The sequence below is a fragment of the Schistocerca cancellata genome, chromosome 5, assembly GCF_023864275.1.
Source record: "Schistocerca cancellata isolate TAMUIC-IGC-003103 chromosome 5, iqSchCanc2.1, whole genome shotgun sequence".
Classification (NCBI taxonomy): Eukaryota; Metazoa; Arthropoda; class Insecta; order Orthoptera; family Acrididae; genus Schistocerca; species Schistocerca cancellata.
Window position 1 is genome coordinate 535,182,293 of NC_064630.1, and position 18,330 is coordinate 535,200,622.

Below are 18,330 nucleotides of genomic sequence, written 5' to 3' on the forward strand. Positions count from 1 at the left end.
ATGTTACAAAAAATCTTTTTTGTCGCAATTATTGTTTCATGGTCATTAACAGTCTTTCAGAAAACATTAACAGGGTTGTAGTGTGCGTTTTGTAATCACGTCAGATGGCACCGTTCTGGTTCCCTCTGGCCTGTATAAATGGCTACATAACGCTTAAAAATAAATTACTGTGCTTTTTAAAAAGTGAAAACCATATACAAAATTGTAAACGAAAATTTATAACAACTTTTAAGTGACGGATGTTTCTGGAAACACAGAAAAATTGAAGCTTTCGCACAACATCGATGATGTCGTGCTGATCAGCTACATAAACACTTGCGTGATATGTTCCAAATAATACGTCTTAACCTTCAGACGAATGACGATTTTTCACAAAGGCGTTGCTGTGGTTGCAATGAGTACATACAGTGTATAACCCAACTCCTTCGGGATCCAATCAATCGAAATGCCGTGTAAAACTGATCAGCGTGTTAACGCGCCGGGTTAGAACTCAACTATAGCGCTCTCCTGCAGCCATTTCGATCTGTCTTGAGTTAAGGTGGAAGAAAATACGGGCTTGCGCCGAAGGAAACGGTACAGTTTCCCATGGACGATGTGACAACTGAAAAAGCACAAATTATGCAGCGATTGCTAAAGCCACAGTTATTTCCCAATGTGCTCGTCCACGTTTGCTACAATAGCTTAAACTTGAGGTTTAGTGGAGCCATAAACAATGATTTTTAGAGGTGTATGAGTATTTCTTCCGGTTCCCAGATTATAGAGATTAAATGGCTACTCTTACCTCTTGTCGCCCCCTTTTTTGATAACGCACATCGCACCTAGTTAGTTAGTTACACACACTGTACATATTTTTAACGAATTTTTAGTTAAATTATGTAGAACAAGTCAGTTTACAGGATATGTGTACATGATTAGTTTCTCTGAATAACTAGATGCTGGCCATTTACAAGTTCCCAAATGGCACACTGACCTACATTTAACCTGAATAAAAGTATTTTTTCAGTCCTACTAGCTACACTTTCAACTAGTATGTTTTCAAAGGCTACCAGATATAAATAAAAAATAGTTCATAGAATAGATGAAATAGTTCAGACGAAATGATTTTAGGTTATTTTTAAATTCTTATGTTACCCGGGAAATGGTCAATAAGTTATTCTGATGCATATGCAACCAGTATCTGGGCCACTGGCAGCTTTTATAATGAGTAATAACAATCATTTTGTCTTTTACTGCCGTAGGACACCGGAATTTTTCTCAAATATGTTTACTGGGAAGGTGCTCCTAAAATCCCTAACTCCTCTGACGCGGTAGCTACGAAGTGACTGTTAATGGACGTCAGATATAATTCTTACTGTTCGGTTTTCTACAGTCAAGTGACGAGTTACCCCAAAAAATTACTCCATAAGAATCTGTTGACTGGAAACATTTAAATACGTTAGGAGACTGATCCGTTTCTTTCCAAGATATCAACTATGTGGAGACCAAGGGTAACTGAATTTAGTTGTTTGATCAGCTCAGTAATATGTTTCTACCAGTTCACACTTTCATCAGTTTGTACAACCAAAAATTCGGGACATTATAACCTGTTTGTAGACTCCTGCTTATGTGCTACATCAGTTGTTGGTATACCTCTGTTCCTTGTACAGAACTGTAGTGAATTTTCTCAGAATTAATGGAGAGTTCACTTCCAGAGAATCACCGAATAATTCTTTGAAAAACAACATCAACAAATCCTGTTGCTTTCCTTCCAATGCTATTTGTTTTAACACTGGCTTCGCTGAAAAAGCACTAACTGCGCTTGATGAATGTTAGGTGTAGTGTTATTCGCGTATACCTCGTCTGTCCAAAAGGTTTCGTGACTGGATTTTAAAAAGTGACAACGGTTAAGAAGGTGATTTTTAATACTTTAGGTGTTCTACATAGTCACGCCCCCTTCCCCCTGTCCCTCAGCCCCTCTCCCCCTCCTTGTATGCTTTTCAATTTACGCATCACATTTCCACTTTCTTCTGTCTTGGCGAACCTTCAGGAACCAGTCTGTACTTTATCGGTTTTTGGCAGGTTCGAATTGATAACATAAAGTCTCGTGACTTGTAATGATGTTTTCCAGAGTATAAATGTCCCCGTTTTTCGTTTTACCTTAACAAAGACACGGCAAGCGTCCACGCGTTGTTGTATTTGTTCAGAAGTCATGGCGTGCAGGACGAACTTAGGATATACTCTTCTCTTCATCAAAACATTCTGGAAAATATCTTGAATACTTGATTTAGAGATGTTCAGTTCTTATTTATGCATTCTTCCATCTCTTCTTGGTACAACAATTTCGAATTTAACGTTGTATAACAAGTAAACTGTCTTTGTTCTACTGGTTTTGTTGATCTCTATCTTCCGGCTCATTGGGCATCCGATAAGGATAAATGCTTCAAAAATGTATTAAAATTTGTGACAGGTCTCCTCCTTACTAGAATGATATAGTGTTTAGCACATCTGCCTGTTAAGCAGGAGACGGGTTCAAGTTCTGTCCTTGGCACATACTTTAATTCATTACTTTAGTTTTATCCTTAGCTAGAACTAAACAAAAATCAGTAGAACAGAAACAGTTTATTTGTTCTTCCACCTTAAAGATGTTCAATTCGTTGCCCCACTGTGATTTGTGACACAACAACGTAGACACACCATGGCTGCAAGTCCACTACTTAAGACTGGCTGCTCACAACTGACTGCTCGAATGCACATGTGTTGTTTACTGTTGTTACTGGCCATTAAAATTGCTACACCAAGAAGAAATGCAGATGATAAAATGGGTATTCATTGGACAAATATATTTTACTAGAACTGACATGTGATTACATTTTCATGCAATTTGGGTGCATAGATCCTGACAAATCAGTACCAAGTACAACAACCTCTGGCCGTAATAAAGGCCTTGATACGCCGGGGCATTGAGTCAAACAGAGCTTCGCTGACGTGTAAAGGTACAGCTGCCCATGCAGCTTCAGTTCATCAAGAGTAGTAACTGGCGTATTGTGACTAGCCAGTTGCTCGGTTACCATTGACCAGACGTTTTCATTTGGTGAGAGTTCTCGAGAATGTGCTGGCCAGGGCAGCAGTCGAACATTTTCTGTATCCAGAAAGGCCCGAACAGGACCTGCAACATGCGGTCGTGCATTATCCTGCTGAAATGTAGGGTTCCGCAGGGATCGAATGAAGGGTAGAGCTACGGGTCGTAACACATCTGAAATGTGACGGCCACTGTTCAAAGTGCCGCCAATGCGAACAAGAGCTGACCGAGACGTGTAACCAATGGTACCCCATACCATCACGCCGGGTGATACGCCAGTATGGCGATGACGAATACACGCTTCCAATGTGCGTTCACCGCGATGTCGCCAAACACGGATGCGACCATCACGATGCTGTAAACAGAACATGGATTCATCCGAAAAAATGACGTTTTGCCATTCGTGCACCCAGGTTCGTCATTGAGTACACCATCGCAGGCGCTCCTGTCTGTGATGCAGCGTCAAGGGTAACCGCAGCCACGGTCTCCGAGCTGATAGCCCATGCTGCTGCAAATGTCGTCGAACTGTTCGTGCAGATGGTTGTTGATCCCTATGTGATGACTCAGGGATCGAGACGTGGCTGCACGATCCGTTACAGCCATGCGGATAAGATGCCTGTCATTTCGACTGCTAGTGATACGAGGCCGTTGGGATCCTGCACGTCGTTCCGTATTACCCTCCTGAACCCACCGATTCCATATTCTGCAAACAGTCACTGGATCTCGACCAACGCGAGCAGCAATGTCGGGTTACGATAAACCGCAATCGCGATAGGCTACAATCCGTCCTTTATCAAAGTCGGAAACGTGACGGTACGCATTTGTCCTCCTTACACGAGGCATCACAACAACGTTTCACCAGGCAACGCCGGTCAGCTGCTGTTTGTGTATGAGAAATCGGTTGGAAACTTTCCTCATGTCAGCACGTTGTGGGCGTCGCCACCGGCGCCAAACTTGTGTGAATGCTCTGAAAAGTTAATTATTTGTATATCACAGCATCTTTTTCCTGTCGGTTAAATTTCGCGACTGTAGCACGTCATCTTCGTGGTGTAGCAATTTTAATGGCCAGTAGTGTAGTTCAAGCTGCCACCGTAGTTAGCGCGCTGCCGTCGCTTATACACTGAGAATAAAATGGCTCGGAATGTTTTGGTCGGGTGGTGTACAAGAAACAAGAGTGGAGCCAAAACTGAACCGTGTGGGACGCCGTGATTACTCCCCCTGTCAATAGAATTTCCTCAGTTGCGACGTCGGCTCGGTCGGGTGGTTCAATGATGAGTCGGAGAAGACGAGACTGCTGTATTCTCAGTAAGTGTACATACTTGCGCGTAACTTGTAATAGGACAGCTGACAGCTCGGCCGGCGGAAAGCAACAATGGCGAGCGCAGGGCGCGGGGCGGTGGTGCGCCGCTGTGGCCGCCCGCTCCCCGCCGGCAGCGCGCCAGCAGCGCATTGTGCGCCTGCCAAGGCGGCCGCCTCTTGACGTCACGCGCGCAGGAATAACAGCCGCGGCCAGTGGCGGCCACGCCGTGTCACCGGCGCGACGGCCCTCCGCAGCCGCCCCCTGCTCTGCTGCCGGCGAGCGCACACTCGCAACCAAGTGCCGCGCGCGGCGCCTCACCTACACACGCTGACGGGTACAGCTAACACCAGCTTCCACGTCGTGGTTCCACTAATGGCGGTTAACATCGCAACACCATGAAGGTGGAATGCAACGTCTTGTTCTTTTTCCTGGTCTTATCCCATACGGGATCGGCTTGTTAATCCGAGTTAGGCGATGTTAGTGGTGTAGGTTAGCCGACTGCCCTTCCTCTCACCACACTTCTCGCCGGGGACATCATTGGTTACCCGATCTGTCTGGGTCTTGTGTTACCTCATCTGAACGTGTGCGAACGTTTTCTAAATACACTGACGGAAAAAGTCGCAACACCAAAAAATAATGCAGGGTAATGAAACTTCGGAAATATATTCGTCTAGGTAACATACACTACTGGTCATTAAAATTGCTACACCAAGAAGAAATGCAGATGATGAACGGGTATTCATTGGACAAATATATTATACTAGAAATGACCTGTCATTACATTTTCACGCAGTTTGGGTGCATAGATCCTGAGAAATCAGTACCCAGAACAATCACCTCTGACCGTAATAACGGCCTTGATACGCCTAGGCATGGAGTCAAACAGAGCTTGGAAGGCGTGTACAGGTACAGCTGCCCATGCAGCTTCAACAGGATAGCACAGTTCATCAAGAGCTGGCGTATTGTGACGAGCCAGTTGCTCGGCCACCGTTGACCGGACGTTTTCAGTTGGTGAGAGATCTGGAGAAGGTGCTGGCCAAGGCAGCAGTCGAACATTTTTTGTATCCAGAAAGGCCCGTACCGGAACTGCAACATGCTGTCGTGCATTATCCTGCTGAAATGTAGAGTTTCGCAGGGATCGAATGAAGGGTAGAAAAAAATGGTCCAAATGGCTCTGAGCACTATGGGACTTAACTTCTGAGGTCATCAGTCCCCTAGGACTTAGAACTCCTTAAACCTAACTAACCTAGGGGCATCACACACATCCATGCCCAAGACAGGATTCGGACCTGCGACCACAGCGGTCGCGCGGTTCCAGACTGTAGAGCCTAGAACCGCTCGGCCACTCCTGCCGGCTGAAGGGTACAGCCACGGGTCTTAACACATCTGAAACGTTCAAAGTGCCATCAATGTGAACAAGAGGTGACCGATACGCGTAACCAATGGCACCCCATACCATCACGCCGGGTGATACGTCAGAATGGCGATGACGAATATACGCTTCCTATGTGCGTTCACCGCGATGTCGCCAAACGCGGATGCGACCATCATGATGCAGTAAACAGAACTTGGATTGGTCCCTGAAAATGACGTTTTGTCATTCGTGCACCCAGGTTCGTCGTTCAGTACACCATCGCAGGCTCTCCTGTCCGTGATGCAGCGTCAAATGTATCCGCAGCCATGGTCTCCGAGTTGATAGTCCATGCTGCTGCAAACGTCGTCGAACTGTTAGTGCAGATGGTTGTTGTCTTGCAAACGTCCCCATCTGTTGAATCAGGGATCGAGTCGTGGCTGCACGATCCGTTACAGCCATGCGGATAAGATGACACTGCTAGTGATACGAAGCGTTCCGTATTATCCTCCTGAAGCCACCGATTCCATATTCTGCTAACAGTCATTGGATCTCGACCAACGCGAACAGCAATGTCGCGATACGATAAACCGCAATCGCGATAGGCTACAATCCGACCTTTATCAAAGTCGGAAACGTGATGGGACGCATTTGTCCTCCTTACACGAGGCATCACAACAACGTTTCACCAGGCAACTCCGGTCAACTGCTGTTTGTGTATGAGAAATCGGTTGGAAACTTTCCTCATGTCAGCACGTTGTAGGTGTCGCCACCGGCGCCAACCTTGTGTGAATGCTCTGAAAAGCTAATCATCTACATATCACAGCATCTTCTCCCTGTCGGTTAAATTTCACGTCTGTAGCACGTCATCTTCGTGGTGTAGCAATTTTAATGGCCAGTAGTGTATTTAAGTGATTAACACTGCAAGATCACAGGTTGATTAAGAGCCATTGCTTATTCTGGTACGTTAATAACTGGATTAAGCGCTAGAATGTTGAATGCAAACAGGCAGACATGAATCATTATGTTTTACAGATATTGGATGTCAGCTCGTTCGATGGAGTTACATGCCTATTACTCAATACATGGATGGATATAGCTGTTTGTGGAGGACGCTGGAGTTGTCGTCTGTTGATGCCTCAAGTGTGCTCGACTGGAGACAGATGAGGCGGTCGAGCAGACCAAGGCAACATGTCGACACTCAGTAGAGCAGTTTGGGTTCCATCAGCAATTTGTGGGTGAGCTTTATCCTGTAGGGAAAAACCTCCTAGAATGACGTTCAGAATGGCAGCACGACAGGTTGAATCAGCAGATTGACGTACTAGTCTGCGGTAAGGTTGCGTGGGATAACCAACACAGTGTTCCTGCACTCACACGAAACCGCGAGTCAGACCATAACTCAAGGTGTGTCTAGTATACAGAAAAGTTGGGTGCAGGCCCTCAACTGGCCTCCTAACTAGGACTGTAGATATTTTTAACAATATCGGGAATCCGATATATCGAAATTTGAAAAACGTAATTATCGCTTTAGATATATAGAAAAAAATTATCTACATGTTGATAGACCGACGGGCAAAACATCGACGCATTGGGCAAGAAAAATAAAAAAAAAATCGGCTGCACATTGTAAATATGCTACCAGGACTGTATATTTAAGTACTGATTTATTATTATATATTCATTTCATATATTCTGCACATCAACAAGGTAGCAGCCGGCTTATCCCACTTAGAGCAAGAATTAAAGGAAAAAGATGCACGTTCATGCTTGACGATAACTATTATGCTAACAATAGTAAACGCTTTTAAGTGGTTTCGTCATACATCGGATTTGTCTGGAACACTCAACTTCCCTGTTTTTCTCATTTCTGCAAACGCCAGCGACCTAACAATTATAATGTCAAAAGTGGGCACTGAAGTTAAACGTTGCAGTTTCTGTTGGTAGCGCCGATTACTTCTGCATTCCTCCTCACACGTCTCCACCCACCACAGAGACCAATCTTGTCATTTAGATTTTTGTTCATCGGTTTCAGAAACTGTTTTTGAAGCATGCCGATGTAAAAATATACCACACTAGCTGTGTTAAAAATTGTTTTTAACGCCTTTGGTGTGCTATTTCTTCACATCAGATACCTTGTTATTCCATTCACTCCGACACCCCCTCTCCTCCCCCTCCCTCCCCCCCCCCAAGTGTAATCGGACTTCTTCTTTGTGCCACCCTTCAGACAGTCAAACAGAAAGACTGGAGGTCATGAAATGTCAAGAAGTAGTAATACTCCTTCACACAGTGAAAGTCAAATTATGTTCTACTACAAGTTTAAAAGGGCAACTTCAAATATTTATCGAAAATTGCGAAAAAAATATAATATAAAATAAAAGTATTGGGTCTCGTCATTGCCGTTTCGATATCCATATACGGACACATCACTGGAAAGATATCGCCGATATATATCAATATTTCTTGGAAAAATGTCGATATATCGATATTTTACCAACAGCCCTATTCCTAACCAATACACGGCCATCACTGGCACCGTCGAAGAAGCAGCTTTCACCAGAAACCACAACAGGCCCCTACCCTGCCCTCCAGTCAGCTCTCGCTTGACACCACTGATGTTGCAAATGACGGTGGTTTGGCGTCGCTGGAATGCTCGCTACAGACTGTCTGGATCGGAGCTGTTCTTGAGGTAATCGATTTATAACAGTTCGTTGTGTGACTGTGGTGCCAACTGTTGCTCAGATTGCTGCTGCAGATGCAGTACGTTGCGTCAAAGCCATACGCCGAACACAAAAATCTTCCCTCTCGTGCTACGTGGCCGTCTAGAGCCCGGTCTTCTTGCGACCTTACGTTCTCGTGACCACCGCTGCCAGCAGTCATGTACAGGAGCTAAATTCCTTTGAAGTCTTTCTGCAGTATCGCAGAAGGAACATCCAACTTCTCGTAGCCATATGACACGACCTTGGTCAAACTCAGTCAGTTACTGATAATGGTGTCTTTACTGCCTTAAAAGCGTTATTGACTAACACCAACTCACCACGTCCGATCTCAAAGGTAACTAACACTCACGTCCGTTACAGCGTGTATTTTAAGCAAACCTGAAGTGCATCCTCTCATTTGTGTTACTATCGACCCTCTTACGCGACTGGCGCGAAATGTCTACAATCATCTTTCACATGTAGAAACACGCCTGCCACTTTCGCTAGTGCCGCGATTTTTTTTCCGCAAACGTATTTGCGAATCGTCTAACTGGCGCGGACGTAGATACAGCCTGTCACTCACTTGGTTGCATGTAGGAAAGCAACTAAAAACCACATCTAGGTTGCCCGGCACATCCACTTGTTAATTGGAAAGCGGAATGCAACAAATGTCAAATTGGCGTGAAGTACACTACAAGTTTGTACATGTAAATCATTAATATTACAGTGCGGCTGCAAAAAAGTGATAGGAGAAACAGCATATATGGTCTGTTATATAAGGAAAGATGGCACACACTTCTGCACATTCAGAAATCCCGTTTGATTGTTCGTTGTTTGTGACAAGATCGTGTTATGCCTAGTGTAAGAAGACACGTCTGCCTAGACGTTTCGGAAGATGACAACAACTGGACAGTAGCTTTTCGAGACTGCTGTTTACCTTCCACGATATTGCTGATCGTGTTGGTCTCGATATCGTGTTGACACAGGAACATGGAATCTTGGGATTCAGGAGGCCCATATTCAACGAGATGTACGATGTAAGTTGCCCCAGGCGACTAGCGCACTTGAGGGCGGACACCTTCTTCGCTCGGCGGGGTGGAATCGTACGGCGAGGTCACGTACCTTGAATAAGGAAGTGGGCATTGCGACGACGTCTCGACCACCATGCAATGTTCGCTCGGTGATCACTGTTGCGGCTTTCCACGACTTAGAATCAGAAAGAGGGGCACACACAGTGGTGGGGCCAACGACAACATTGGACACAGGTGCGGCTAAACGTCGTCTTTCCAGGCGAGTCTCAGAACGTGACAGCATCACGATGGACCTATCAGAGAAGGTGGGCTCTGGGGAAGAAGTACGTTGCCAGACTGCATTCGTTACCGTCATGTGACACCAGCATCTGGCGTGATAATATGGGATGTAATGGGACACACAACACATTTCGCTTTGCATTACCGGTATTTTGGATAACAGCCATTTCATTTCCGACATGTTAACCCTGGTGTCTGTGCCATATCACCGATATCTTTGCGAAGTAATTTTTCAACAGGATAATGTAAGACCGCATGTTGACTGCCATTACACTGACCTAGTTCCCTATAGAGGTTTCTCCGACTCTTCCCTTTGCCAGCAAGTTCTCCAGATCTCTCACTCATTGAAAACATAAGCCTACAGGAATCACAAAAGCCGATACGCAGCTAATGGCTGCCATTACGATTAATAAATTTTTGGCATACAGTTGAAACAGAATGGAACAGAAAGGAATGTCGTTACCGTATCTGTCAACCAAGATCATTTCGACTCAGTCGGGATAGAGTAGTTGTTTCTGCCAGCTTTATGTACTAAATTCCGGTCATTGTATACCATCAAATCACTTACAAATTAGACAAGTAGTCTCCCTACTATACACTAAACTAAACTAAACTCTACCCGAACAGGCCATGAAGACCCAACGGTACTGACCGGCCGCCATGCCATCCTCAGACCCACGGGCGTCACTGGATGCGGTTACGGAGGGTCATGTGGTCAGCACAACGCTCTCCTAGCCTTTTGTCAGTTTACGAGACCAGAGCCGCTGCTTCTCAACCAAGTAGCTCCTCAGTTTGCCTCACAAGGGCTGAGTGCACCCCGCTTACCAACAGTGCTCGGCAGACCGGATGGTCACCCATCCAAGTGCTAGCCAAGTCCGACAGCGCTTAACTTCGGTGATTAGACGGGAACCGGTGTTACCACTGCGGCAAGGCCGTTGGCCTTATACTGGGTAAACACAATAAATAAAATTTAGTGATTTTCTATGTCTTATGGAGTTGCATTTTCAATGGCAAACAGTGAACTACAATACCGAGAAATTTACCGCCGTGTACTTGTCTTCACATCAGTAGTACACGGGCGTTACACTCGATGTCTTTGACACGCATATCGGACAAACATAATCTTTTGTAAATTTTAAACTTTCACAGACGGAAAGTTAAACTTGGGGAATCCGAGATTGTGACTTTTCGGAAGTTGAAACATTCCTGATAAAGAGTAAAAGTTTCTCGCTGACACAAACCATTTTTAGAAGTCCGACAACACGTTGAAGATGAAACGCGCTCAGGAAGATCTTCAACTTCAAAAACAGACGCAAAGGTCGAATGTGTGCGTGCTCTTGTGATATCAGACCGACGTTGAAAAATACGGATGAGGGGGGCCCTTCTAAACACTTTCACCACACATCAAATCTTGATAGAAAATTTGCACATGCGAAAGGTTTGTGCCATAATGGTGCCGAAAAATCTCACAACTGAGTAGAAGAACAATCGAAGAAAGGTATGCGATGATTTTCTTAAGAGGGTTGCCTATGGCAATGAATAGTTCACTCGTGTGATCACAGGTGATGAATCCTGGAGTTTTTATTGCGAACCTGTGAAAAAGAGGCGAAGTGAGGAGCGACACACTGAGACATCTGCACCGAAAAAAGCTCGAATGCGTAAATAAAAATCAAAACAACGCTGATATATTTTTTCGACAGTAGGAGTATCGTGCATAAAGAATTTGTTCCTCGAAAACAAACTGTCTGACAAATACATCCTTGAAAGGCTTAGGGAAAGGGTAACTCGAGTGAGACCGGATATCGTAAACACGTGGATGCTGCATCATGACAACGTCCCATGTCACACTGCCACTTCCAGTTTTTGATCTCAAAAGGCATTCCTGCTTTTCCAGAGCTCCCCTATTCGCCTGAGCTCAGTCCTCGTGACTGTTTTCGTTTCCCGAAATTGAAAAACTTCATAAAGGGGCGTCATTTTGGAACTCCGCAGAAAAAAAAATGGTTCAAATGGCTCTGAGCACTATGGGACTTAACTTCTGAGGTCATCAGTCCCCTAGAACTTAGAACTACTTAAACCTATCTACCCTAAAGACGTCACACACATCCATGCCTGAGGCAGGATTCGAACTTGCGACCGTAGCGGTCGTGCGGTTCCAGACTGTAGCGCCTAGAACCGCTCTGTCACACCGGGCGGCATCTGCAGAACATTTAAGACCATGTGACCAACATGTTAAAGGCCCTACGAGTCGAAACCTTTCAGCGCTGCTACCACGACTGGGAACGACACCGCCGGTGTATAGCTGCCGAAGGGAACTGCTTTTAAGAGGACAATATTGTGATCTGGAAAAAAAGTAAAGAGTCTGGTAGATAAAAAAAACAGTCTCATTAGTTTTCTCACACACCTCATATATCCCAAAGGTACATGAAAATAGTCCCTATCTGGACAGGCATCAAACGGTTGAATAGGCATGCTGTTTAGTGTGTCACCTTTTCCAGAACCAGAATATTGCTCTGGTCTCCTAGTCCTGTCCCATTTGAAACGTACTATGTTGTTTGAATTATCCTAATATTTATGCTGCACTCTTTTCCAGGTTACCAGCACGATGGTGACTGGGGATTGCTCAACACCAATACAATGGAAATGAAATGATCGTATGGCATTGTTGGCCGGAAGGCCCCATTCGGGGGAGTACGGTCGCCGTATTGCAAATCCTTTTTAGTTGACGCCACTTCGGCGACTTGCGAGTCAATGATGATGAAAGATACACAACACCGAGTCCCTGCCGGGAATCGAACCCGGGCCCCCAGCATGGTAGGCGGTAGCGCTACCGCTACGCTACGGAGGCGGATATGACATATTTCACGCTTCATACCCTTCCTCTATTTAATCTTCAACGATCTTCGATTCTACGTTTCAGAATGAAGTGTAATGGCTTGTACGTATTATTTGTTAAGCAACGCATGTTCGTAGCACGCAATCAACCTGCATTTGATGAAAGTCAGCAGCTTTGCTTTTTGGAGTGCACTTAGTATTACTTTTTTATTTCTGCGGTCTTTTGCCAATGAGACTAACAATTCTCCCGCTAAATCACGGATTCATAGCTTGTAGTAGGTTTACGAAGGTTTCTTTTGATATCGAACCTCCCACTCCATACACCCTTGGCTAAGATGTACTGAGCACCCTACAAATTTTGCGCGTGTGCTATAAGCATAACAATAAGAAACTTGTTTTAAAAGTAGTTTGTCGGCATCGACAAAGGCAAAAAACAATGATTCACCTCAAAACCACCGATGAAAAAATCTGGTGTAATAAAATTTGCCATTTCACTGTTTTTCTGTATACTAATCAGTTCACTACATTCGCAAGTTGTACACACATATCACTAATCTAGTGCTCTTCTGCTGTTTATATCTGTGACATCAGTGATGCTGCTGTATTACGTCTAAAAGAAATGAAGTTAGTTTATAAAACGTGTGCAGATAAAGCTTTTTTTGCATGATCAAGGGAAATATTAGGTGGGGATTTCGAAAACTGTGAAACAGTCACGCCGATCTGTACAATACGCTTTTGAGCGATTCGCCGTGACCGGGTCTCATGTTGATAGGACCAGAGCACGACGCAAACAGAAGACAACCTCTTTAGACCTCGCTGCTGAGTTGTCTGAAAGTTTTAACAAAATATCTGCTCGCACCACTCTTAGACGACTTCAAGAAGCTGGTCTAAAAGGCTGTAAAGCCAGGAAGAAGCCATAGCTCTCTGACAAGAATAGAAAGGCGCGGTATAAATGGGCTCTAAAACACAAAACGTTCATCGAACAAAGATGTTCAAATATCGTGTAGCCTGTCGAAGTAAACATTCAGGTAGGTTTGTCAACTTGATGCTCTAACAACACATACCAATTTGGATAAAAAACGAAATATATTAATTTAAAAGCTCATGAAAAAATTCTGTACACGATTTTTTCATATTTCAGATGTTAGGTACACCGGGTGTGACGTATGTCCGTCGCCGGATGGGCGCGGTATATAACCCAGAGTGTGTGGTACCTACCGTAAAACATGGCAGGGGGAGCGTCATGATCTGGGGCTACAAGAGTGGAACAATTTATCGCATGTGAAGGCCGAATTAAATCCATAAAGTACAGAGAAGTCCAAGAATCTGGCTTACTACCTTCTTTTACAACGCTTTTTGGTGATTCAAACATGGACGGCGTTTATTTCCAGCACGATAACTCAGCCTTCCATAAATCTGTCCGCACAATGACTTGCGTTCGGGAAAATAATTTCGTGCTTCTGGCCTGGCCTGGCCAATCACAGGACCTGAATCCCATAGAGCATTTATGGGGTTTATTGAATCGCAAAGTCAGGCGGCACACAATTAAGTCAAAAGAAGAATTAAAAGACCGCCCTGTGCCTTGAGTGACACGCCATAAGTGCCGGAGATCGTAAAAAGCTAGTGCACTCTCTAGGATAACGAATTTCTGTTGTAAGAAGGCAAAAGGTGGACACACGAAATATTGATTTTGTGTTACTAACAAACATTACAAACTTGGCTAAATGTTCCCCTTTCTTTAATTCTCTTATTTATCCCAACACTCAAACTTACCTAGGGTGCACAACACCGTGGGCCAAGGGTGTATAGCGTTAGACGCTATGTCATTGTCTTACAGCTTCATATGTTTCAAGCATCCGGGTCACTCCGCTCATAAAATAAATATGGTAGAGAGCCTTTTAGTGGAGATAGCACTGACACCCATAATAGTTCAAATCGTATGCAACTTCTGAAGCCTAGACTCGCACGCCACATAAATTGCCGGGTATCAGTTTCCCCCGGATATAAAGACGTTAATTCCGCTGATTCTCAACAGCTGGTGGACTGATACAAATGCAAAATGAGAAATTTTTGACTAATTAGGTATTAATATCAAGATATATCTTTAACACGTCTGTGAGTTGCCTCTTGGGAAAAGAGTGCAGGTTCAGACCAATACAGGTAGGTCATATTGTAAGAGAATTAATAATAACATATCCTAACCGTTAGTTATCCAACAAAACAAGGAAGATCAAGATAACATCTCGCCGACGGAAAGGTCACTGGTGATGGGTATTTGGGCATCAGGACAAGACGTACCAAGTGAATCGACTGTTGCATATATATACAGAAGCCATCTTGGTGATCGCCTCAAGAAATTCAAGACAGCTACAGAAAATAGATGTATCGGCGAACAGACAGAGATTTGAACCCTCTTCCGTCAGGATTGGAGTCCAGTGTCTCACATACTGTGCCACTTTGTCATACAGGGTTATCAATAAGTATCTTTGGAGCGTCAGAAGACAACTGCGGAAAAACTACAAGACATACAGAAAACGGACACACATCAGTAAAATGGAGCATCTCTCCACGTTTGTAATTTACATTACAGGCTCACAATGCGGCCACCGTCTGTGACGTGGAAAACATCAATACGGCAGTCACACTATTGTTAAACACGTCCCAACACTTCATGGCCGGCATCAGCGACCGCATTAAATTTCTTCGTTGTTTACTCGTCTGAGTGTCCGGAAGCGATATCGTGTGTACTAGACTACGTCTTTGCTAGATTCGCGAGTACGTGTCTACCATCCTTGTAACAGGGCGCAACCGGCGTGTGTCGAATTCATCGGAGCAGTCAGCCTCGCCATCGCAGTCCTGTGCTGACGCTGTCTCCACGCATGGGTCAGGTGCGCTGCGTGGTCATCGCACCCTCTTGTGGCCGAGCGAGAAACTTCAATTTGGCCCCTTGGTTTCTGGTGCGTTTCCCGCAGTCCAGACCGGACTGTTAACTTTGACTAAGTTCGTTCTTAAGGCACTTCTCGAAGTGCATTAACATTTGCGCACGACACCGACCGCTACGAAATCGTTACTCCAGGGTGGTCACAGAGGAAAATTGTTTTGGTGAGAATCTTATGTCAATAACTGCTCCTTCGGATCTCACCTGAAGCTGATAGTGAACTTTAATTATTGCTATCTGCCATGGCGGGCGTTGCGTGTATGTGTTCACCAGTGTCCTTTAATCTGGGTGATAACAATCACGTATATTCATCTAACTCGCATGATAACTGTCGAATATTGTGTTTTCCTTATTTTAATTGCCTCAGTTGTGAAATCCTTTTTTAATACAACTATTGTTTCTCGTTTTTGAGTTATATTGATCTCTAGAGTGCCAAAGCAGAAAATAATTTATAACACTTAACCTTAATTATCTCTGTTTAGCCCGCATCTCGTGGTCGTGCGGTAGCGTTCTCGCTTCCCACGCCCGGGTTCCCGGGTTCGATTCCCGGCGGGGTCAGGGATTTTCTCTGCCTCGTGATGGCTGGGTGTTGTGTGTTGTCCTTAGGTTAGTTAGGTTTAAGTAGTTCTAAGTTCTAGGGGACTTATGACCACAGCAGTTGAGTCCCATAGTGCTCAGAGCCATTTGAACCATTTTATCTCTGTTTATATTCTTCGGTAATATTAAATTTTTGAGCTTTTGGCCAAGTTCCATTGTGCATCTCCTGTGCTTTTAGTAACCAAATTTTGTCTGCCTTTAAATTGATGTTTCAATGCTCTAAATTCTGTTTTCAATTCTATTTCTTTCTATCTGTTATAGTAATCCATTATTTATTGCTGTGTCCATTTATTAATACCATTTCAAGATGCCAGTCGACTGATCACGCTAACAGCAGTGAATCAAAAGTAGAACTATACTTCATTTATTATCTTGAAACAAGAATGATTGGTTTATAAAGCTGGTTAAAGTGTTTATTGTTTAATAATGTCACTGATATTCTAAAGTAACCGTTGTTAATAGATTCAGCTAGCAAAAAGTTGTACTTGTTCATTTTGCGGATATTTACTTTTCCTGTTGAATTTGGGAAAAGGCTTTGTGAAGAAATGTGTATATATATTTTTAAAAGAATTGTGTATTTGTCATGTAGTGGAATAAAAACTTTTGTGGCAGTATCGTGGTTAAAATTGTCCTTACCATTCCCCCCACCCCACCCCGCCTCTACAAAAAAAAAGATAAGAAAAGAAAGATCTGTGGCAACTCTTCAAAATTACGTACAGGTACGAACACGCGATCAGTGGCATAACTCCATAAGAGGTAACCGGACAGGATTAAGTTACATGATTGTGGAGGCCATTGCAGAGGAAGGACTATCGTGATGGAAAGTAGCTGGAATCCAGTTCTGAGACAGTTCGGCACTGAAGTAATCAAGTAAGTTTGAAAAAATAGTGTGGTGGAGGACCGTCATGCTCCGAAATGAAACCTTCACTGTCTTTCTATAACTGTAGTGCAAGCCATTATATCACCATCTCCAGGTATATGAAACCAATCACAGTTCTGTCTACAAAGAAAAATCACGAACTTTTGAAGAGAACGTGAAGCAAAATACGTTAATTCTACGTGACTCACGGATGTGTTCCACAATCACGCACGCACGCACGCATGATTCTCATTTCCAGACACATGAACAAGAATTCATCACCGAAACCATCTTCTATGAAAAACTGTCTTTTTCCAGTAGCCGCTGCCAGTTACTTCAGAAGTCAGAACAGAGCTCGCTGTCCCGAGCAGGCAGCGAATGTAACAATTGCAGCCGGTATGGTTTTACAGCTTACGCTCGCGTAGAGTGTGCCGGACAGTTGACTGCAATATCTGCAGTTCTCCACTCGTAAATATTGTTGATGTCTTCGGAATCTTGGCGAATGATTCACGCACACTCTCCACCAGCCAGTCTCATGGAATGTGTTGTACTACTCACGGTCTGCCAAACGTATCATACGAAACTGTTTCTGAACCGTCACAACTGACTCACATTTAGCGAATTCAACGATACAAAACGCACGCATCGTTCCTTTATACACGATGTTCTGACACGCCTGTCCAAAGGTGCGCTCTGCAATTACGGCAGATGGAGATGTTTCCTATCCACTGATACGTACCATTTTCCTGTATGTCCTATCGTTTTCGTGCAGTGTCTTATGAAATCCCGGATGTACTTTTGAATAACACTGTTTCTAAACAGTCTGACATTGTATAATAATTTAACTATGAGATACCGGAGTCATGAAGACGCCGGACTCACGTTCAGGAGGATGGCGGTTAAAGAACTGCCCGGCCCTCCAGATTTACGTTTTCTGGTGTATCCGCAAATCGTGTGATGCAAATAACAGGAACGAAAAGGACGATATCTTTCCCCATTCTTTCCCAGTCCGAGATTATGCCCCATCTCTAGTGATGTCTATGGAACGTTAAATTATATTCTTCCTTCCTTGTAAAATAAAATTTTGCAAGTCTGTCATTGTACGTAATAGTTCACCTTCCTAAACGAGAAACTGACTCCTCCAGGATAAAATCAGCTAAAAGCGGAAAGACTAATCAGAAATGCTGTAGGCGTACTGACATGAAGATCATCAGATTCAGATATATTCTATAAATGGAAAGGAATACGCCGAAAAAACTGCGAGGTATTGTATAAACCCGTTGGCAAGAAGGAATAGTGCACATAATGGATGCACGACTATAACTGAAGCAAGAGGTGACCCTAATGCATGAAACGAGAGATAATCCGTGAAAAATGAGGAAGAACTAC

General features: G+C 44.1%; 1 protein-coding gene, 1 non-coding gene and 1 pseudogene across 2 annotated transcripts in view; all 3 read right to left on the bottom strand.

Annotated features, from left to right (window-relative positions):
* Positions 1 to 18,330, bottom strand: part of LOC126188668 (carboxyl-terminal PDZ ligand of neuronal nitric oxide synthase protein-like) — a 982,042-nt gene that overhangs the window by 114,185 nt on the left and 849,527 nt on the right. The window lies entirely within an intron of this gene.
* Positions 10,538 to 10,655, bottom strand: LOC126189169 (5S ribosomal RNA; annotated as a pseudogene).
* Positions 12,490 to 12,560, bottom strand: Trnag-acc (transfer RNA glycine (anticodon ACC)). Its single transcript has one exon. It is a non-coding gene; the product is annotated as a tRNA-Gly (tRNA).